Source organism: Schistocerca gregaria, chromosome 7 (genome assembly GCF_023897955.1).
Source record: "Schistocerca gregaria isolate iqSchGreg1 chromosome 7, iqSchGreg1.2, whole genome shotgun sequence".
In the NCBI taxonomy this organism is placed as follows: Eukaryota; Metazoa; Arthropoda; class Insecta; order Orthoptera; family Acrididae; genus Schistocerca; species Schistocerca gregaria.
In genome coordinates this window covers 450,392,528-450,416,489 of record NC_064926.1, presented here as the reverse complement: position 1 = coordinate 450,416,489, position 23,962 = coordinate 450,392,528, and positions in this window count along the sequence as shown.

The following is a 23,962-nucleotide window of genomic DNA, read 5'->3' as shown; positions in this document are numbered from 1 at the left end:
ACATTGTCATGTACGCCATGTAAATAATACTTATTGCATGAAAGGTGACGGAGTGTCTTATCATACTAGTAGAGGTTGGTGTGACAGTGGTAATGAAACAGGAGGCAGAACTCAAGCCCTGGGTGGAAGGCAAACAAAAGTGTTGGTCTACATCTACGTCTATATTTATACTCCGCAAGCCACCCAAAGGTGTGTGGCGGAGGGCACTTTACGTGCCACTGTCATTTACCTACCTTTCCTGTTCCAGTCGCGTATGGTTCGAGGGAAGAACGACTGCCGGAAAGCGTCCGTGCGCGCTCGAATCTCTCTAATTTACCATTCGTTATCTCCTCGGGAGGTGTAAGTAGCGGGAAGCTATATATTCGATACCTCATCCAGAAACGCACACTCTCGAAACCTGGACAGCAAGCTACACCGCGATGCAGAGCGCCTCTCTTGCAGAGTCTGCCACTTGAGTTTGCTAAACACCTCCGTAACGCTATCGCGCTTACCAAATAACCCTGTGACGAAACGCGCCGCTCTCCTTTGGATCTTATCTATCTCCTCCGTCAACCCGACCTGGTACGGATCCCACACTGATGAGCAATACTCAAGTATAGGTCGAACGAGTGTTTTGTAAGCCACCTCCTTTGTTGATGGACTTCATTTTCTAAGGACTCTCCCAATGAGTCTGAACCTGGTACCCGCATTACCAAAAATTAATTTTATATGATCATTCCACTTCAAATCGTTCCGTACGCATACTCCCAGATATCTTACACAAGTAACTGCTACCAATGTTTGTTTCGCTATCATATAATCATACAATAAAGGATCCTTCTTTCCATGTATTCGCAATACATTACATTTGTTTATGTTAAGGGTCAGTTGCCACTCCCTGCACCGAGTGCCTATCCGCTGCAGATCTTCCTCCATTTCGCTATAATTTTCTAATGCTGCAACTTCTCTGTATACTACAGCATCAACCGCGAAGAGACGCATGGAACTTCCGACACTATCTACTAGGTCATTTGTATATATTGTGAAAAGCAATGGTCCCATAACACTCCCCTGTGGCACGCCAGAGGTTACTTTAACGTCTGTAGACGTCTCTCCATTGAGAACAACATGCTGTGTTCTGTTTGCTAAAAACTCTTCAATCCAGCCACACAGCTGGTCTGATATTCCGTAGGCTCTTACTGCGTCTATCAGGCGACAGTGCGGAACTACAGTATATCGAACGCCTTCAGGAAATCACGGAAAATGGCATCTACTTGGGAGCCTGTAGCTAATATTTTCTGGGTCTCATGAACAAATAATGCGAGTTGGGTCTCACACGATCGCTGTTTCCGGAATCAATGTTGATTCCTAAAGAGTAGATTCTGTGATTCCAGAAACGACATGATACGCGAGCAAAAAACATGTTCTAAAATTCTACAACAGATCGACGTCAGTAATATAGGTCTATAGTTTTGCGCATCTGCTCGACGACCCTTCTTGAAGACTGGAACTACCTGTGTTCTTTTCCAATCATCTGGAACCTTCCGTTCCTCTAGAGACTTGCGGTACACGGCCGTTAGAAAGGGGGGGGGGGCAAATTCTTTCGCGTACTCTGCGTAGAATCGAATTGGTATCCCGTCAGGTCAAGTGGACTTTCCTCTGTTGAGTGATTCCAGTTGCTTTTCTATTCCTTGGACACTTATTTCGATGTCAGACATTTTTTCGTTTGTGCGATAATTTAGAGAAGGAACTGCAGTGCGGTCTTCCTCTGTGAAACAGCTTTGGAAAAAGGTGTTTAGTATTTCAGCTTTACGCGTGTCATCCTCTGTTTCAATGCCATCATCATCCCGGAGTGTCTGGATATGCTGTTTCGAGCCACTAACTGATTTAACGTAAGACCAGAACTTCCTAGGATTTTCTGTAAAGTCCTCCTTAAACGCTGGAAGTAGCAAGACCGACATTGGGACACCTGAGCGCTGGGGCACAGTAGAGTTGCGACCGGCGGCGTATGTAGTAGGACCGGAAGGATAACCGGATAATAATTCCGATCTCCGCAAATCTTGGACGCAGGTGAGAGGAACGAAGAAGCGACACCTCGGAAACCACGCAGGCTGGTTTATTTCCACGGATTCTTACTGAGAAGCGTACCATTGTACGAGTATAGGTTTCTCCTCGCAAACGTTTCGCGCTGGACGACAAAAGACTAAAATGTGGTTGGTCGGCGTTCGGAAGAATCTGTAGAGAGGGAGAATATTCCGTGGTTTCGGGAATATGATTCGTTTTCGGAATTATGATGGTGGGGAACCGAGGGGTGGAGAGACGAGGTCTTCTGTTGTGAGCGTCCATGAGTGACGGTCGCTCGATATCAGCTCTGATGAGAGTTTATACACTACTGGCCATTAAAATTGCTACACCAAGAAGAAATGCAGATGATAAACGGGTATTCATTGGAAAAAGATATTATACTAGAACTGACTTGTGATTACATTATCACGCAATTTGGGTGCATAGATCCTGAGAAATCAGTACCCAGAACAACCATCTCTGGCCGCAAAAACGGCCTTCATAAGCCTGGGCATTGAGTCAAACAGAGCTTGGATGGCGTATAGAGGTATAGCTGCCCATGCAGCTCCAACACTATACCACCGTTCATCACGAGTAGTGACTGGCGTATTGTGACGAGCCAGTTGCTCGGCCATCATTGATCAGACTTTTTCAATTGGTGAGAGATCTGGAGAATGTGCTGGCCAGGGCAGCAGTCGAACATTTTCTGTATCTAGAATGGCCCGTACAGGACCTGCAACATGCGGTCGTGCATTATCCTGTTGAAATATAGGGTTTCCCAGGGATCGAATGAAGGGTAGAGTCACGCGTCGTAACACATCTGAAATGTAACGTCCACTGTTCAAAGTGCCGTCAATGAGAACAAGCGGAGACGGAGACGTGTAACCAATGGCACCCCATACCATCACGCCGGTCATACGCCAGTATGGTGATGACGAATACACGCTTCCAATGTGCGTTCACCGCGATGTCGCCGAACACGGATTCGACCATCATGATGCTGTAAACAGAACCTCGATTCATCTGAAAAAATGACGTTTTGCCATTCGTGCACCCAGGTTCGTCGTTGGGGACACCATCGCAGGCGCTGATGCAGGCTGTGATGCAGCGTCAAGGGTAACCGCAGCCATGGTCTCCGAGCTGATATTCCATGCTGCTGGAAACGTCGTCGAACTGTTTGTGCAGATGGTTGTTGACTTGCAAACGTCCCCATCTTTTGACTCAGGGATCGAGAAGTGGCTGCACGATCCGTTACAGCCATGCGGATAAGATGCCTGTCATCTCGACTGCTAGTGATACGAGGCCGTTGGGATCCAGAACGGCGTTCCGTATTACCCTCCTGAACCCACCGATTCCATATTCTGCTAACAGTCATTGGATCTTGACCAAAGCGAGCAGCAATGTCGCGATACGATGAACCACAATCGCGATAGGCTACGATCTGGCCTTTATCAAAGTCGGAAACGTGATGGTACGCGTTTCTCCTCCTTACACGTGGCATCACAGCAACGTTTCACCAGGCAACGCCGGTCAGCTGCTGTTTGTGTATGAGAAATCGTATGGAAACTTTCCTCATGTCAGCACGTTGTAGGTGTCGCCAACGGCGCCATCCTTGTGTGGATGCTCTGAAAAGCTAATCATTTGCATATGACAGCATCTTCTTCCTGTCTGTTAAATTTCACGTCTGTAGCACGTCATCTTAGTGGTGTAGCAATTTTAATGGCCAGTAGGGCAGTTAGAACCGTTAGGTACTGTGCTGTTGTGAACCTATAGGATTCTGGACTTCACCTCTGGGTTGAAAGTCGTCGTTGAGTCCGCAGCGTTCAGTAATTGAGAGTATTTCCTTTGCCTATACTTGCGTTGAGACATTATCTGAACTCCGTCCTTGTGGCTGGGAGTTCGCGTTTCTCGTCTGTAGAACTCAGAGAGGAGAGGGCAGTGTTTGAAAGAGTTTATTTGCGACTGACTGTTACAGGGAAAAATAATTTCTGAAAATCATACACTCCATTGCCACACGTTAATACGGCTCCTCTGGCAGTTATTTTCCATCCTCTCAAATTTTATTCTGGCGGCTGTCACTGAAGTTCCCGGGCCGCTCGTACGTTCCGGCTGACCCTGCTCCGCCTGCTGTCAGCTGACAGCCCGCCGTCGTGAGCCGCCTACGCCAGAATCCCGTGGGAGGAAAATGGGAAGGAGGTGGAGGAGCGCGGGCGTCTTCGATCGCTGGAGCCATCTTCACTGCCTGCGAGAGGCCACAGTCTCCAGTCAGGGGGTCACAGTGTGGCGCTGGCGCCGCTCACGTGCAGACGCAGGTGACCAAACCGAAATTCCGTTCCACTGGCCTTTCAGTTATAATATCACCTTTTCTTGTCTGATCTGACAGGTCAATATGTTTACGTAAAACTTTTAATCTTGGTCGTTATGTATAGTAGTGGTGCGCCACTGGTTGATCAACTATTATACAAGGTGGTCGGAAATTCCCGTTACAAAATTCTTGGACGTGTAGAGGATAATGAGTACATAACATTCTGAATAGGAATCCATGTACGGAAACGTATCGTTTCCGTTCTTCGACAGTTTCAGTGTAGATGATTATCTCATACACACCCACGTGAGGAATGTACTTAGGCGTGACCCAGTACAATTGTTGCAATCCATTTGAAAAGAGTACTGGCTCATCTTGTTTGTACTTATGCATTTGTATTACAACTTGCACCTTATTGTTTACATTAGTCGACAACAACAAGAACCTAGGATCTACGGCACCAGCCGCAACGTACCGACGCATTACAACAGCGGCTCGATGTGGCCACCACTACATTGTTACACACATTGTACCTCCGAAGCATGTTCTGGTACACTCTCTCCATCACTCCTGGTGTCTCTTCAGTGTCTTGTGCAGTGGCCTGAACTCGTGCCAGCAGATCTTCCTCTGTCTCTACAGGTGTCTCACCCGTGAGCTTGGATGGAAGGAAGTTCAAATGGCTCTAAGAACTATGGGACTCAACATCTGAGGTCATCAGTCCCCTAGACTTACAACAACTTATTCCTAACTAACCTAAGGATATCACACACATCCATGCCCGCGGCAGGATTCGAACCTGTGACCGTAGCAGCAGAGCGGTTCCAGACTGAAGAGCCTAGAACCGCTCGGCCACAGCGGCCGGCGATGGAAGGAGGTATGGTACAATCAGAGGACCGTCCAGAATACTTGCCCACACGTTAATTGCAAACCTGTCTTGAAATCCCTGACCATTCGTGGCATGAGGGTTTACGTATGCCCAGACATGGCTATTTAGAGCATTCAGAACACAATCCCTTGTGTACCTACATTCATCTCTGAAAAGAACTCGAAGTGGAAACAGGGGCGCGTCGATGCAACGGTGCAGGAACCATGTGCAGAAGGTGACGCGTTGTGGAAAGTCTGCTGGACCCAAAGCGTGTACCCTCTGTAAGTGGCAGGGATGTAATTGTTGCTCATGCAGGACGTCCAAGACGGTACTGTGACTAACAGCCATTGCATGCGCAATTGTTCGCGAACTCGTTGAGGGGCTATCTCAAATGCGACGCAGTACACCTTCTTCAAATTCGGGAGTGCGGCGTCGCCGTGGAGCACCTCAGTCCTGTCTCCCGTTTCTTGTAGCCGTTGTGTAACTTGGGCAAACAGTTTTTGCTATGGAGTGTGACGGTGTGGAAAACGTTCGTGTTACAGCCGACTAGCTGCCCTTCCGTTATCTCGAGATTCACCATACTCAAGGATCGGGTCTGTGTATTCCGCAAACGTGGCCTGCACCAAGATTCCTCTATCGGTGATGCACAGGTACTGACTCTGTCTCACAGCAAAGCGGACAATATGTGACATCTGGGGATCGTTTGACGTAGTACAAGTCATCGTGTCTACCCTGTTGCATGCCAGGACAGGGAACTCTTAGGCGCTTCTCTTGCCCTAAGCACACGTTGACGAGGTACACATCTGAATTGAAACTGTCGTAGAACGGAAAGATACGATTCCGGACATGAAATCCTATTCAAAATGTTATGTATTCACAACCCTCTCTCTCTCCTTTTTTTTTTTTTTTTTTTTTTTGTCCACTGACTGGTTTGATGCGGCCCGCCACGAATTCCTTTCCTGTGCTAACCTCTTCATCTCAGAGTAGCACTTGCAACCTACGTCCTCAATTATTTGCTTGACGTATTCCAGTCTCTGCCTTCCTCTACAGTTTTTGCCCTCTACAGTTCCCTTTAGTACCATGTAAGTCATTCCCTCATGTCTTAGCAGATGTCCTATCATCCTGTCCCTTCTCCTTATCAGTTTTTTCCACATATTCCTTTCCTCTCCGATTCTGCGTAGAACCTCCTCATTCCTTACCTTATCAGTCCACCTAATTTTCAACATTCGTCTATAGCACCACATCTCAAATGCTTCGATTCTCTTCTGTTCCGGTTTTACCACAGTCCATGTTTCACTACCACACAATGCTGTACTCCAGACGTACATCCTCAGAAATTTCTTCCTCAAATTAAGGCCGGTATTTGATATTAGTACACTTCTCTTGGCCAGAAATGTCTCTTTTGCCATAGAGAGTCTGCTTTTGATGTCTTCCTTGATCCGTTTGTCATTGGTTATTTTACTGCCTAGGTAGCAGAATTCCTTAACTTCATTGACTTCATGGCCATCAATCCTGATGTTAAGTTTCTCGCTGTTCTCATTTCTACTACTTCTCACTACCTTCGTCTTTCTCCGATTTACTCTCAAACCATGCTGTGTACTCATTAGACTGTTCATTCCGTTCAGCAGATCATTTAATTCTTCTTCACTTTCACTCAGGATAGCAATGTCATCAGCGAATCGTATCATTGATATCCTTTCACCTTGTATTTTAATTCCACTCCTGAACCTTTCTTTTATTTCCATCATTGCTTCCTCGATGTACAGATTGAAGAGTAGGAGCGAAAGGCTACAGCCTTGTCTTACACCCTTCTTAGTACGAGCACTTCGTTCTTGATCGTCCACTCTTATTATTCGCTCTTCGTTGTTGTACATATTGTATATGACCCGTCTCTCCATATAGCTTACCCCTACTTTTTTCAGTATTCGACCAGCTTACACCATTTTATATTGTCGAACGCTTTTTCCAGGTCGACAAATCCTATGAACGTGTCTTGATTTTTCTTTAGCCTTGCTTCCATTATTAGCCGTAACGTCAGAATTGCCTCTCTCGTGCCTTTACTTTTCCTAAAGCCAAACTGATCGTCACCTAGCGCATTCTCAATTTTCTTTTCCATTCTCCTGTATATTATTCTTGTAAGCAGCTTCGATGCATGAGCTGTTAAGGTGATTGTGGGATAATTCTCGCACTTGTCAGCTCTTGCCGTCTTCGGAATTGTGTGGATGATGCTTTTCCGGAAGTCAGATGGTATGTCGCCAGACTCATATATTCTATACACCAACGTGAATAGTCGTTTTGTTGCCACTTCTCCTAATGATTTTAGAAATTCTGATGGAATGTTATCTATCCCTTCTGCCTTATTTGACCGTAAGTCCTCCAAAGCTCTTTTAAATTCCGATTCTAATACTGGATCCCCTATCTCTTCTAAATCGACTCCTGTTTCTTCTTCTATTACATCAGACAAATCTTCACCCTCATAGAGGCTTTCAATATATTCTTTCCACCTATCTGCTCTCTCCTCTGCATTTAACAGTGGAATTCCCGTTGCACTCTTAATGTTACCACCGTTGCTTTTAATGCCACCAAAGGTTGTTTTGACTTTCCTGTATGCTGAGTCTGTCCTTCCGACAATCATATCTTTTTCGATGTCTTCACATTTTTCCTGCAGCCATTTCGTCTTAGCTTCCCTGCACTTCCTATTTATTTCATTCCTCAGCGACTTGTATTTCTGTATTCCTGATTTTCCCGGAACATGTTTGTACTTCCTCCTTTCATCAATCAACTGAAGTATTTCTTCCGTTACCCATGGTTTCTTCGCAGCTACCTTCTTTGTACCTATATTTTTCTTCCCAACTTCTGTGATGGTCCTTTGTAGAGATGTCCATTCCTCTTCAACTGTACTGCCTACTACGCTAGTCCTTATTGCTGTATCTATAGAGTTAGAGAACTTCAAACGTATCTCGTCATTCCTTAGAACTTCCGTATTCCACTTCTTTGCTTATTGGTTCTTCCTGACTAATGTCTTGAACTTCAGCCTGCTCTTCATCACTACTGTATTGTGATCTTATATCTGCTCCTGGGTACGCCTTACAATCCAGTATCTGATTTCGGAATCTCTGTCTGACCATGATGTAATCTGATTGAAATCTTCCCGTATCTCCCGGCCTTTTCCAAGTATACCTCCTCCTCTTGTGATTCTTGAACAGGGTATTCGCTATTACTAGCTGAAACTTGTTACAGAACTCAATTAGTCTTTCTCCTCTTTCATTCCTTGTCCCAAGCCCATATTCTCCTGTAACCTTTTCTTCTTCCCCTACAACTGCATTCCAGTCACCCATGACTATTAGATTTTCGTCCCCCTTTACATACTGCATTACCCTTTCAACATCCTCATACACTTTCTCTATCTGTTCATCTTCAGCTTGCGACGTCGGCATGTATACCTGAACTATCGTTGTCGGTGTTGGTCTGCTGTCGATTCTGATTAGAACAACCCGGTCACTGAACTGTTCATACCCTCTGCCCTACCTTCCTATTCATAACGAATCCTACACCTGTTATACCATTTTCTGCTGCTGTTGATATTACCCGATACTCATCTGACCAGAAATCCTTGTCTTCCTTCCACTTCACTTCACTGACCCCTACTATATCTAGATTGAGCCTTTCCATTTCCCTTTTCAGATTTTCTAGTTTCCCTACCAAGTTCAAGCTTCTGACATTCCGCGCTCCGACTCATAGAACGTTATCCTTTCGTTGATTATTCAATCTTTTTCTCATGGTAACCTCCCCCTTGGCAGGCCCCTCCCGGAGATCCGAATGGGGGACTATTCCGGAATCTTTTGCCAATGGAGAGATCATCATGACACTTCTTCAACTACAGGTCACATGTCCTGTGGATACACGTTACGTGTCTTTAATGCAGTGGTTTCCATTGCCTTCTGCATCCTCATGTCGTTGATCATTGCTGATTCTTCCGCCTTTAGGGGCAATTTCCCACCCCTAGGACAAGAGAGTGCCCTGAACCTCTATCCACTTCTCCGCCCTCTTTGACAAGGCCGTTGGCAGAATGAGGCTGACTTCTTATGCCGGAAGATTATTTATCAAAATTTAGGCAGTGGCGGGGATCGAACCCGGGACCGAAGACGTTTTGATTACGAATCAAAGACGCTACCCCTAGACCACGGGGTCAAACCCAAAACATCTCCTAAAAGTTTGTAACGGGAATTTCCTACCACCCTGTGTGAGTATTATGGCGCAACTGTAATATGCGCTGTATGCGCTAGTTATTGTTTAATACAAATGCATCTGCTTTGTTATGGATAACTGTAAATGGAGATGTTAACGAGCGATCGAAAGTCTTTTGTTATTACATATTAATTGAATGGAAATGAGTTGTCAAGAGAGAGGAGTTAAATAAACGATCGCTGGTGAGGGACAAATTAAATTATATCGGCTACTTATTTTATTAAAAAGTCGTCAGTTTCATTTACAACGATCGAAACTCATTAATAATCAAGCAAAAAATTTCGTATGAGAATTCAGTGATACTTGATACTTATCTGTTAAAGTGATGCTACTAAAAATTGTGCAAGTGCAGGTTATGTTAAAGTAATTACTGCAGTTTGGAGACAGTTCCTTTCCTACAAGATTTAACTGTAGGCCCCCTCACAAATTACATCTGGTAATAATCGAAAAGGAATGCGCAAGGGATGCTATCTTCCACATTCAATATGTTAATCATGAAGACAGAATAGGATGCCTATTGATGAGGTTTTAAACTCTTTCTTCCAAAAATATACTAGACGTGAAGGATGGGGCTGTAACACAGAAATCGTGAATTACTTTTCAACATATGATTCCAATGGTTTGTAACACAATTTGATTGAACGAGCACCAAGAACAGACAAAACAACAGCACGTACAAAAATAAAGTTTAGTGTGGCCTTCCACTCTACACGAGGTTCCAACGAAATACACCAGTGCACCAGATCGAGAAAATATTGTGGGGTGGTTAGAATATCGAAGGGGAACAGGAATTAGGTAAGCGAATCTAGCTCTCGTTCACTCTCTCATACCACAACAACCGAAATAAACCCCTCATTATTACCACCAAAATTACCACGAAACCTGATGGCTACTCATTAGAGAGTATCTTGGCTAGAGAAGTGACACAGGGCATGGGCTGATCAACATGTGGTCGCGCATGGCACAATATATACAAAGTCCCGAGCGACTAGAAGCAACGCAGGTGACGCCTGAATATAAGAAGGATAGAAGAACGGATCCTCAAAATTGCAGACCAATATCCCTAACATCGGTTTGTTCCAGGATTCTCGAACATATTCTCAGTTCAAATATAATGAATTTCCTTGAGACAGAGAAGTTGCTGTCTATGCATCAGCACGGCTTTAGAAAGCATCGCTTCTGCGAAACGCAACTCGCCCTTTTTTCATATGATATCTTGCGAACCATGGATGGAGGGTATCAGACGGATGCCATGTTCCTTGACTTCCGGAAAGCGTTTGAGTCGGTGCCCCACTACAGACTCCTAACTAAGGTACGAGCAAACGGGATTGTTTCCCAAATATGTGGATTGCGCGAAGACTTCTTAAGTAATAGAACCCAGTACGTTGTCCTCGATGGTGAGTGTTCATCGGCAGTGAGGGTATCATCTGGAGTGCCCCAGGGAAGTGTGGTAGGTCCGGTGTGGCTTTCTATCTACATATATGATCTTTTTGATAGGATGGATAGCAATGTGCTGCTGTTTGCTGATGCTGTGGTGTACGGGAAGGTGTCGTCGTTGAGTGACTGTAGGAGGATACAAGATGACTTGGACAGGATTTGTGATTGGTGTAAAGAATGGCAACTAACTCTAAATATAGATAAATGTAACTTAATGCAGATGAATAGGAAAAGGAATCGCATAATGTTTGAATACTCCTTGAGTAGTGCAGCGCTTGACACAGTCACGTCGATTAAATATTTGGGCGTAACATTGCAGAGCTATATGAAGTGGGACGACCATGTAATGGCAGTTGTGGGAAAGGCGGATATTCGTCTTCGGTTCATTGGTAGAATTTTGGGAAGATGTGGTTAACCTGTAAAGGAGACCGCTTATAAAACACTAAGACGACCTATTCTTGAGTACTGCTCGAGCTTTTGGGATCCCTAGCAGACATAGAAGCAGTTCAGAGGCGGGCTGCTAGATTTGTTACTGGTAGGTTTGATCATCAGGATAGTTTACGGAAAAGCTTCAGGAACTCGGGTGGGAGTCTTTGGAGGAAAGGAGGCGTTCTTTTCGTGAATCGCTACTGAGGAAATTTAAAGAATTTGAGGCTCACTGCAGTACAATTTTACTGCTGCCAACTTATATTTCGCGAAAAGACCACAAAGATAAGATAAGAGAGATTAGGGATCGTACAGAGGCATATAGGCAGTCATTTTTCCCTCGTTCTGTTTAGGAGTGGAGCAGGGAGAGAAGATGCTAGTTGTGGTACGAGGTACCCTCCGCCACGCACCGTATGGTGTATTGCGGAGTAGGTATGTAGATGTAGATGTAGAAGAAAAGCCCCGGTTAGAGCTCTGACTATCATAAAGCGCACAAACGATCCACGAACCCTAAGGAAGAGTGTTTTTTTCTAATTAATGAAGCAACCAACTAAATGCGACCAAACTGCGCTAACCACTAAAGTACTTATTCCAGACTACAGATTGAGTTCAGTCTACTGATTGACTGTAAAGACGCAATTCACTTTGCTCTGCCCTTACCTGGTTGAGAAACCCAGATTCCCACAGTGAAAAAGCATTGATTTACCACAAAAAATTCAATATAAACTTGGAATGCATTTCATACGACACACAACCAGTGATGGAGCGCACATTTGCTGTAGGTCCACCACTGAACACGTTCCACAGTGGCTCCACAAAGCAACCGACTTTCGAGTTCGAAACACTCACGAACGACCTAAAATTCAATCTCGCATCTCTCATAAGATATTTACCTCACGCATTGGTAATGAATCCACTACACTACTGGTCTGGAATGCCAAAGTCTGTTTGTCCTACCCTACACATGGAGCCTAGTTCATTCATACGCGAAGCAGTCTTACTAAAAAGCAAAGAACTCAAGAACAATGCTAAACCTTCACATGACATTATTCCCACGATATCTAGCATGACTGTTCCTGACAGCCAAAAGAAATGGAAAAAAGTTTGAAATTCACACACTAAGTCAGATATCTCCACACATGAAGTGCCCAGAGATCAGCTCCTACTCCCCAAGCTCCTGCAGAGCAGCAACCGTCTTCGCACAAAAGCCTAACCGCTTGCTCTCCTCTGTGGTGGGGGAGTCCCCCAAAGATACGAACGTCATTAGCTTCCAACTTAGCTCTTTTACTTGATACTGTAACATCTCTGATGGACCAGCTAGACTTGTCTGCCTCTCTGTTTTCACTAAAACTAGCGGTGTAACCGGAGCAGCAGACAAAAATTCAGCAGCAGACATTCAGCTACTTTTCCTGTTTCAATCAAGCACAACAGTTTAAGTTCAAATGGCTCTAAGCACTACGCGACTTAACATCTGAGGTCATCAGTCCCCTAGACTCAGAACTACTTAAACTTAACTAACCTAAGGACATCACATACATCGATGTCCGAGGCAGGATTCGAACAGTAGCACCAGCGTGGTTCCGACTGAAGCGCCTAGAACCGCTCGGCCACAGTGGCCGGCACAGTTTAAGTGAAGAAAGAAGAATATGGGAATAATTCAGGTGCCCGATTTGAACATAAAATAAAGAATTGACACAAAACACAACTTACCGAGAGGCTAGTGCCACAGAAAGATAACAGATACAAGAAATATTCACAAGCGGAAATATGTTTTTATACATGAGATGGATTTCTCTCACTCGTTGTCGAACGCGAGGATATTATGGAAAAAATGAAACAGATAAAGACATAAGTTACACATATACTCCTGGAAATGGAAAAAAGAACACATTGACACCGGAGTGTCAGACCCACCATACTTTCTCCGGACACTGCGAGAGGGCTGTACAAGCAATGATCACACGCACGGCACAGCGGACACACCAGGAAGCGCGGTGTTGGCCGTCGAATGGCGCTAGCTGCGCAGCATTTGTGCACCGCCGCCGTCAGTGTCAGCCAGTTTGCCGTGGCATACGGAGCTCCATCGCAGTCTTTAACACTGGTAGCATGCCGTGACAGCGTGGACGTGAACCGTATGTGCAGTTGACGGACTTTGAGCGAGGGCGTATAGTGGGCATGCAGGAGGCCGGGTGGACGTACCGCCGAATTGCTCAACACGTGGGACGTGAGGTCTCCACAGTACATCGATGTTGTCGCCAGTGGTCGGCGGAAGGTGCACGTGCCCGTCGACCTGGGACCGGACCGCAGCGACGCACGGATGCACGGCAAGACCGTAGGATCCTACACAGTGCCGTAGGGGACCGCACAGCCACTTCCCAGCAAATTAGGGACACTGTGCTCCTGGGGTATCGGCGAGGACCATTCGCAACCGTCTCCATGAAGCTGGGCTACGGTCCCGCACACAGTTAGGCCGTCTTCCGCTCACGCCCCAACATCGTGCAGCCCGCCTCCAGTGGTGTCGCGACAGGCGTGAATGGAGGGACGAATGGAGACGTGTCGTCTGCAGCGATGAGAGTCGCTTCTGCCTTGGTGCCAATGATGGTCGTATGCGTGTTTGGCGCCCTGCAGGTGAGCGCCACAATCAGGACTGCATACGACCGAGGCACACAGGGCCAACACCCGGCATCATGGTGTGGGGAGCGATCTCCTACACTGGCCGTACACCTCTGGTGATCGTCGAGGGGACACTGAATAGTGCACGGTACATCCAAATCGTCATCGAAACCATCGTTCTACCATTCCTAGACCGGCAAGGGAACTTGCTGTTCCAACAGGACAATGCACGTCCGCATGTATCCCGTGCCACCCAACGTGCTCTAGAAGGTGTAAGTCAACTAGCCTGGCCAGCAAGATCTCTGGATCTGTCCCCCATTGAGCATGTATGGGACTGGATGAAGCGTCGTTTCACGCGGTCTGCACGTCCAGCACGAACGCTGGTCCAACTGAGGCGCCAGGTGGAAATGGCATGGCATGCCGTTCCACAGGACTACATCCAGCATTTCTACGATCGTCTCCATGGGAGAATAGCAGCCTGCATTGCTGCGAAAGGTGGATATACACTGTACTAGTGCCGACATTGTGCATGCTCTGTTGCCTGTGTCTATGTGCCTGTGGTTCTGTCAGTGTGATCATGTGATGTATCTGACCCCAGGAATGTGTCAATAAAGTTTCCCCTTCCTGGGACAATGAATTCACGGTGTTCTTATTTCAACTTCCAGGAGTGTATAATAATCATCCCTAATAATTATTAATAATATATGTGTGGAATCTTATGGGACTTAACTGCTAAGGTGATCAGTCCCTAAGGTTACACACTACTTAACCTAAATGATCCTAAGAACAAACACAAACACCGATGCCCGAGGGAGGACTCGAACCTCCACCGGGACCAGCCGCACAGTCTATGACTCCAGCGCCCAAGACCGCTCGGCTAATCCCGCGCTGCAATAATATTAAGAAACTTCGAAAAACCACCTGTTATGCAAGGTTTATGAGACAAGGGAAATAGCTTCTAATTATAAGAAAGTATTGTAACCTCAGTTACAAGGGAGATAGGTGACAACATGTGTGAATTTTACTGTACAACGGCTGCAGAATACTGGCATGAATTATTTACAGAATAATGGAAAGAACTTGTAGAAGACGACCTCGGGGAAGATCCGATAAGGTTATGGAGGCTACACTGACACTATGATTTATCTTAGACCTACATTTGTAGCATTTAAAATAACCAGCGGCCTTGCCGCAGTATTAACACCGGTTCTCGTCAGACCACCGCTATCGGGCACAGCTAGTGCTTGAATGGGTGACTATCCGGTCTGTCGAGCGCTGTTGGCAAGCGGGATGCACTCAGCCCTTGTGAGGCAAACTGAGGAGCTACTTGACTGAGAAGTAGCGGCTCCGGTCTCGTTAACTGACGTACGACCGAGAAGGCGGTGTGCTGACCATATGGCCCCCCACATCCGCATCTAGTGACGCCTGGGGGCTGAGGATATCATGGCGGCCTGTCGGTACCGTTCGGCCTTCATGGCCTGTTCGGGAGGAGTTTACTTTTTAGATTTAGAATAAGCTTCCAACGGTGTCGACTGGAGTACACACATTGAAAGAAATTGAAGTAACATTTATTTCGGGGTTATAACTGTCCGCCGTCTTCAGGTGCGAAGTGGAACTGGTGAGAAGATAGAGCCTTCACCCCTTTACAGGGCGATTCGTAAGTAGCTCTGGGGTATCAGACGACGACTGAGCGAAGGCTGCAAGACGTACGTAAAATACGCACATACCAGTGGACAGAGTATCTCTCCAAGCTTTTAACTCACATTGCAGGTGCCAAATGCGTGTACTGTTTGTGTGCGCCATATGTGTGTGTGTGTGTGTGTGTGTGTGACACGTGTGTGCGTGCGCGTGTGTGCGTGTGTGTGTGTGTGTGTGTGTGTGTGTGTGTGTGTAGCGAGAGCTGCCCGCTTGGACTGCTTACCTGCAGGCGCGAACTAATTTGATGCAACAGTGCGGAGCAGATGATTTGGCTAAGTGTTCTGACACGCCTGCCCCCTAGTGGCACTCTCTGCAACTGCGCCATGGAATGCATTACGAATCGAAACTGGGACAGTCGATGTGTTCACTGATATGCGTGGGTAACTGCCAAACTTTATCCAAGAAGGGGGCAGCTTCCAAAAGTAACTGAATAGTTCAATTTGAGGATGTGTCGTGCCCCAAAAAATAAATTTGACAGGAAGTACACAAGGCTTATGCCTAACCGGCTAGCCACGCGGTGTAACGCGCTGCTTCCCGAGCGGATAGATGTACCAGTATCCGGCACAAATCCGCCCGGAGTATTAGTGTCGAGGTCCGTTTTGCCGGCCAGCCTGTGGATGGTTTGTATGCGGTTTCCCATCTGCCTCGGCGCTTGCGGGCTCGGTCCCCTTATTCCGCTTCAGTTACACTATGCCGGCGATTGCTGCGTAGACGCTGTCTCCATCTACGCCAACACCATCATTACTCTACCTCGCAAACATTTGGGGTACACTCATCTGGTATGTGACGTTCCCAGGAGGAGAGGGTGGGTTCACTGGGGGCCGGACCGCACAATAACCCTGGGTTCGAGGTAGAGGGGACCTAACTAAACAGTGATTGACAGGCGCTTGCAAGAGACCTGCGGGATTGGATGGGTGGCTTTAAGTGGGAAAAAAGTGCCCCCATACGACTCTTGAAAACCCCTAGATTCCGCATTTTGGCGGAGTTCTCAGTCAGACGATCTGGGTGCAACATTTGGATTTCGTATGATGGGTGACGGTAAAATGTCATCAAAAATCGTGTTATCTTCGCTTTCTATGTTTACCTGTGCGGGCAGAATGTTGCTCGCGGAGACACGTGATGTAATTTCATCCATTGTCATCAAAGTGAGAGCGCGGTCCCCTTATTCCGCTTCAGTTACACTATGTCGGCGATTGCTGCGTAAACAGAGTCTCCATCTACGCATACACCATCATTACTCTACCACGCAAACATCTGGGGTACACCCATCTGGTATGAGATGTTCCTGGGAGGAGAGGGTGGGTCCACTGAGGGCCTAACCACACAATAACCCTGGGCTCGGTGTAGGGCGGCGGTGGGATGAGTGGCAGCTATAGCCTGTTGTGGGGTTGTGAACCACTGAGAACAACGGTGGGATGAAGTCCGATTCAATACACACAAAACACACACAAAGCTGCTTACCACTTTTCAAACACTGGAAATTATCCATTCAATTCTTTTTGGATTCAGATCGCTGTTATACCTTAAAAGTAAGCATAGTTCAGTAGTATATCAAAAGTACATTTTATTATATTATTTACACGCTCATTTTACTAAAGTTTGAAGCTCCTCTTTATGTTCTTCCGTGTTTGCAATTTAAAACCTGGGTTGTTTTGAAAATCAGCCTTATGCAAGCACAATTAGTTTATTTTTGTATTTACCGAGACATATTTCGACACCTACGTGTCATCTTCAGTGGGCCAAATTTTTATCGCTAATTTGGAATGTATCGTCAGAACTAAAGTGGTGTGTCTCCAGTTCCGACGAAGCATTCAAAGTTCGCGATAAAAAAATTTTATCCACAGAAGATGACACCCAAGATGACAACCAAGTTATTAATATGATATTGGATGTAGGAATCCTTCGAAAACAACTACTAAATTGGTCGGTATAACAAGTATTAACAGCGTAGTACTGACCCAAAATGGTCCTTGTCTCCCTGCTTAGCCACGTAATTGTGTAGCCATGGCAACTAGACTACAGAAACCATAATTATCTTTATGGTTGTCACACTGGTTTGCACAACGCATAGCTTAAGAACCATATTGTTTAAGATGGCCCCTGACACCTGTTCGACCCTCATATATCATCTTTTCCGATCTCCAGCCCAGAAACTCATATTACTTCGGCCTTTAGGTCCATAGATGTATAGGTAAACAAACCTACAGTATACCATGGCCGTATTCTTCAAACTCTACTACAGTCGCTCTACAGTGTAAAACTGAATGAAGTCTCTGCAAGCCTTGACAGGTCAAATGAAAATCTACTCTTGATGAGAAGATTTGCTTTAGGCGTAGGGGAAGTTCTTGTGGCATTTGGTGACAGGTCCGAAAGGTACATTGCTGCTATTTTTGTACTGAGCTGGGTGTTGAAAGCGTCCCTTTATAGGGCTTATTAAGGGCTGTACAGGGGAGCGACTGAGAAAAGATAGATATCATATTTCGACAATGTTCTGTGAAGTTTCACATCCGCCAGGACTGCAGCCATCGACCAGACAAGAAATCGGTATATTTCGCGTGAACAACGTGATCGCCAAATAATCTAATGTTTACGAAAATCACAGTTTCCCTCAACATTCTGTTGTTTTGAATCTGCTGTTGAGTGGAACCTGAGACAATCTTTTCTATATATTTGTGAGAATTTTTAAATTAATAAAAAGGGGGAAAGTGCCCAATCTGTCCACACCCCTCCTCTCACCTTGTGAATGCCTATCTGACATGTGCTGCCTTCCTGTATGTCTTGCAGTTTTCGTATAGTAGTGTTCTGAAAGCCCAGGAAGTTTCATTACAGAATTATTAGTTTAATCCATAGCTTCTATTTACTGATTTAATATTGGCAATAGCTTTGCTTGGATTGTCTGAAAGGTTGTTTGCGAAGTTGCATCTATTGTAAACAATGAATCGAAACAGAAGTTAATCTGATTGCGTGATTTCCAAAAAAATGTACTCAGTCAGCTAATAAAAAAAACAGATTCTACCTAACTTCCATTCATAAATCGTAACACTGTTTCATACTTCTTTACTTCTCTGACAGGAAATTTGACAAAACCTTCACTGAGTTCGAGTCGTATGAAAGAAGTCCTTCGAAATCTGTAATGTATCTCTTTTTCTATTGGCTTACTTGTGGCAACGAGTAACGCTTAGGCAAGTACTCTCTGAAAACTTCTGCTACTGCTGCTGCTGCCATTGAAAGCTACTAAAAGGGCGCGTGTCATTTACTGGGCGGCAAACTACCTACAGGTGAACTCCACGTAATGTGTCTGCATTTTAAATTGCGATTCTAAAAGACTGGGAAATGAATGATGACATGGTACATTACGTTAATGATGATTCCTTCAAACGTGCGTTAGGAAACTTAGAAAAGTCACTTTACAAAATTATAATAAAGAATCGCAAAGAAACGACATACACTGAAAATACTTTAACGTTGTTCGCTCAACAGCGTCACGTTCAAAGAATTATTACAAAATATGAATGTTCATAATAGATTACATAAGGTTGTGTTAATAAATAAAGGTAAGTTAATTTTCCCTGAACTGTCGCTAATGTTACCTAATTAAGAAGAGGGGAATGTTCTACGTTGGGTACTGAAGTGTTATATTGGTATGCAGGCAGCATCTACCGCGCAATTAAGACAAAGAAAATTAATATTACCTTATTATGAAGCCTTCATCAAATCAATTAAGAAATCTACTCTCTTGTGGTAAAGATGTTAGCATCATTCTTGTTACGCCGCTTTGTTGGTCGGCGCTTCACGGTCACACAATGCGGAATGTCTGTTTCTGCGACCAGCACCTGTGAGAAGCGGCCGACGCAGATGCAAAATGTCACAGATGATATTGCTTGCTGTCTGAGAAACAGTTAGCCCGACTCTTGTCTGCGTGTCCAGGTTATAAGGGAATCTAACAGTGAACAAATATCAACACCGCTTTCACTACCCCCTGGACTCTCCGGCCAGAATCTTGCAGAATAAGTTTGGAACATGACGACGCTTAGTCTACAAAATTCGCAAACGGATTTATGGGAAAAAACTTCTACTGCTTACAGCACTGAACTGATACAATTGTTCAAATAACGCTACAGAGTGGCAGAAGCGGATCTCAAATTACAAGTAACCTTGGAAGACAGACAATGGGAGCAACTGCTTCAAGAAGTGTAACATATAAAAGATATTTATGTCTGCAGAACATAACACTGAAATGTATGGTACTTTTTTGTTTTCATAGGAATTACAAAAGTTATAATTTTGACTGTTTACATGTATATGATAAGTGTTGTTGTTGTTGTTGTTGTTGTTGTCTTCATTCCAGAGACTGGTTTTATGCACCTCTCCATGCTACTCTGTCCTGTGCAAGCTTCTTCATCTCCCAGTACCTACTGCAGCCTACATCCATCTGAATCTGCTTAGTGTATTCATCTCTTGGTCTCCCTCTACGATTTTTACCCTCCATGCTGCCCTCCAATACTAAATTGGTGTTCGCTTGATGCCTCAGAACATGTCCTACCAACCGATCCCTTCTTCTAGTCAATTTGTGTCACAGACCCCTCTTCTCCCCAATTCTATTCAATACCTCCTCATTAGTTATGTGATCTACCCATCTAATCTTGAGCATTCTTCTGTAGCACCACATTTCTAAAGCTGCTATTCTCTTTTTGTCTAAATTATTTATCGTCCATGTTTCACTTCCATACATGGCTACACTCCATACAAATACTTTCAGAAACGACTTCCTGACACTTAAATCTGTTTTCGATGTTAACAAATTTCTCCTCTTCAGGAACGCTTTCCCTGCCATTGCGAGTCTACAATTTATATACTCCCTACTTCGAGCATCATCAGTTATTTTGCTCCCCAAATAGCAAAACTCCTTTACCACTTTAAGTGTCTTATTTCCTAATCTAATTCCCTCAGCATCACCCAACTTAATTCGACTACATTCCATTATCCTCGGTGTGCTTTTGTCTATGTTCATCTTATATCCTCCTTTCAAGACACTATCCATTCCGTTCAACTGCTCTTCCAAGTCCTTTGCTGTCTCTGACAGAATTAGAATGTCATCGGCGAACCTCAAAGTTTTTATTTTTTCTCCATGGATTTTAATACCTACTCCGAATTTTTCTTTTGTCTCCTTTACTCGTTGCTCAATATACAGATTGAATAACATCGGGGAGAGGCTACAACCCTGCCTCACTTCCTTCCCAACCACTGCTTCCTTTCGTGTCCGTCGACTCTTATAACTGCCATCTGCTTTCTGTACAAATTGTAAATAGCCTTTCGCTCCCTGTATTTTACCCCTGCCACCTTTAGAATTTGAAAGAGAGTGTTCCAGTCAACATTGTCAAAAGCTTTCTCTGAGTCTACAAATGCTAGAATGGTAGGTTTGCCTTTCCTTAATCTATCTTCTAAGATAAGTCGTAGGGTCAGTATTGCCTCCCGTGTTCTAATATTTCTAAGGAATCCAAACAGATCTTCGGCGAGGTCAGCTTCTACCAGATTTTCCATTCGTCTGTAAAGAATTCGCGTTAGTATTTTGCAGCCGTGACTTATTAAACTGATAGTTGGGTAATTTTTACATCTGTCAACACCTGCTTTCTTTGGGATTGGAATTATTATATTCTTCTTGAAGTCTGAGGGTATCTCGCCTGTCTCATACATCTTGCTCACCAGATGGTAGAGATTTGTCAGGACTGGCTCTCCCAAGGCTGTCAGTAGTTCTAATGGAATGTTGTTTACTCCCGAGGCCTTGTTTCGACTTAGGTCTTTCAGTGCAATGTCAAACTATTCAGGCAGTATAACATCTCCCATTTCATCTTCATATACATACTCTTCCTTTCGATAATATTGTCCTCAGTACATCGCCCTTGTATAGACCCTCAATATACTCCTTCTACCTTTCTGCTTTCCCTTCTTTGCTTAGAACTGGATTTCCATCTGAGCTCTTGATATTCATACAATTGGTTCTCTGTTCTCCAAAGGTCTCTCTAATTTTCCTGTAGGCAGTATCTATCTTACCCCTAGTGAGGTAAGCCTCTACATCATTACTTTTGTCTTCTAGCCATCCCTGATTAACCATTTTGCACTTCCTGTCGATCTCATTTTTGAGACGTTTGTATTCCTTTTTGCCTGCTTCATTTATTGCATTTTTGTATTATTCTCCTTTCATCAATTAAATTCAATGTTTCTTCTGTTACCCAAGGATTTCTACTAGCCTTCGTCTTTTTACCTACTTGATCCTCTGCTGCCTTCACTACTTCATCCCTCAGAGCCAACCATTCTTCTTCTACTGTATTTCTTTCCCCCATTCCTGTCAATTGTTCCCTTATGCTCTCCCTGAGACTCTGTACAATCTCTGGTTTAGTCAGTTTATTCAGGTCCAATCTCCTTAAATTTTGCAGTTTCTTCGGTTTTAATCTACAGTTTGTAACCAATAGACTGTGGTCAGAGTCCACATCTGCCCTTGGAAATATCTTACAATTTAAAATTGTGTTCCTAAATCTCTGTCTTATCATTATATAATCTATTTGATACATTCTGGTATCTCCAGGCTTCTTCCATGTATAGAACCTTCTTTCATGATTCTTGAACCAGGTGTTAGCTATGATTAAGTTATGCTCTGTAAAAAATTCTACCAGGCGGCTTCCCTCTTTCATTTCTTAACCCCAATCCATATTCCTTTTCTTCCTTTTCTCACTATCGAATTCCGGTTACCCATGACTATTAAATTTTCGTCTCCCTTCACTATCTGAATAATTTCTTTTATCTCATAATACATTTCATCAATTTCTTCGTCATCTGCAGAGCTAGTTGGCATATGAACTTGTTTTACTGTAGTAGGCGTGTGCTTCGTGTCTATCTTGGCCACAATAATGCGTTCACTATGCTGTTTGTAGTAGCTTACCGCACTCCTATTTTTTTAGTCATTATTAAACCCACTCCTGCATTACCCCCATTTGATTTTGTATTTATAACCCTGTATTCACCTGACCAAAAGTCTTGTTCATCCTGCCACCGAACTTCACTAATTCCCAATATATCTAACTTTAACCTATCCATTTCCCTTTTAAAATTTTCTAACCTACCTGCCCGATTAAGGGATTTGATATTCCACGCTCCGATCCGTAGAACGCCAGTTTTCTTTCTCCTGATAACGACGTCCTCTTGAGTAGTCTCCGCCCGGAGATCCGAATGGGGCACTGTCTTACCTCCGGAATATTTTACCCAATCGGACGCCATCATCATTTAACCATACAGTAAAGCTGTATGCCTTCGGGAAAAAAATATGGCTGTAGTTTCCCCTTGATTTCAGCCGTTCGCAGTACCAGCACAGCAAGGCCGTTTTGGTTGGTGTTACAAGGCCAGATCAGTGAATCATCCAGACTGTTGCCCCTGCAACTACTGAAAAGGCTGCTGCCCCTCTTCAGGAACCACACGTTTGTATGGGCTCTCAATAGATACCCCGCCGCTGCGGTTGCACCTACGGTACGGCTATCTGTATCGCTGGGGCACGCAAGCCTCCCCATCAACGGCAAGGTCCATGGTTCATGGGGGAGGACTACAGTTAAGTTGAGTGGAGGTTTAAAGTGCAAAGAGAAGACAAACATCACATCCCTTATATTTTCGTGGAATGTTCTGCTAACAGAACTGAAGTTCATAGAACAACACGAAATGGCGTAGCGCATTATCATCATAGTAACCTTCGCCGAAGAGACAGTGTGCGATTGAATTCTAGACGTGCTCACTGACATCCATAAAGAAGCGTGTGTAAAGTTGGTCCACAGATGAGTTGAGCAAGAGAAGGCGCAGAGGAAGTTAAAAATATCAGTTCATGTAAGCATCTTTCTGAAAACTCAGACCTCCAAATATTGCTACCTATGCAGTGTGGTGCGGGACCAAGTGAAGTAAAAAATTGTAGATCCAGTCCATCAAGCGTCTTGTAATTATTGGTAGGCATGTTATACAACCTTGCTAACAGGAGACTCAGAGGATGCGGTACCAGTCTCTAGATCTCCGCTGATAGCTCAAAGCTCAAATAATTGTCAGTTAGACAGCATGGTGTAAACGAACATTGAGAGCTAGACGATCTGCCAGTCCACTAAATGTTCGAGTGCAATTATTAAACTAGTCGCAGCATTTTGCTATAAACGTGACAGTTTCTTCGGTAAAAGTGTGCCACTTGCTTGCACTGTGTCTTATAGCTGTGCTAATGCCCCAAATTATTGGAAGCAGGCTACAAATAGTATTAAAATATGTAGACAAGTTATACCCGACCAACCAAACAAAATCTTAAT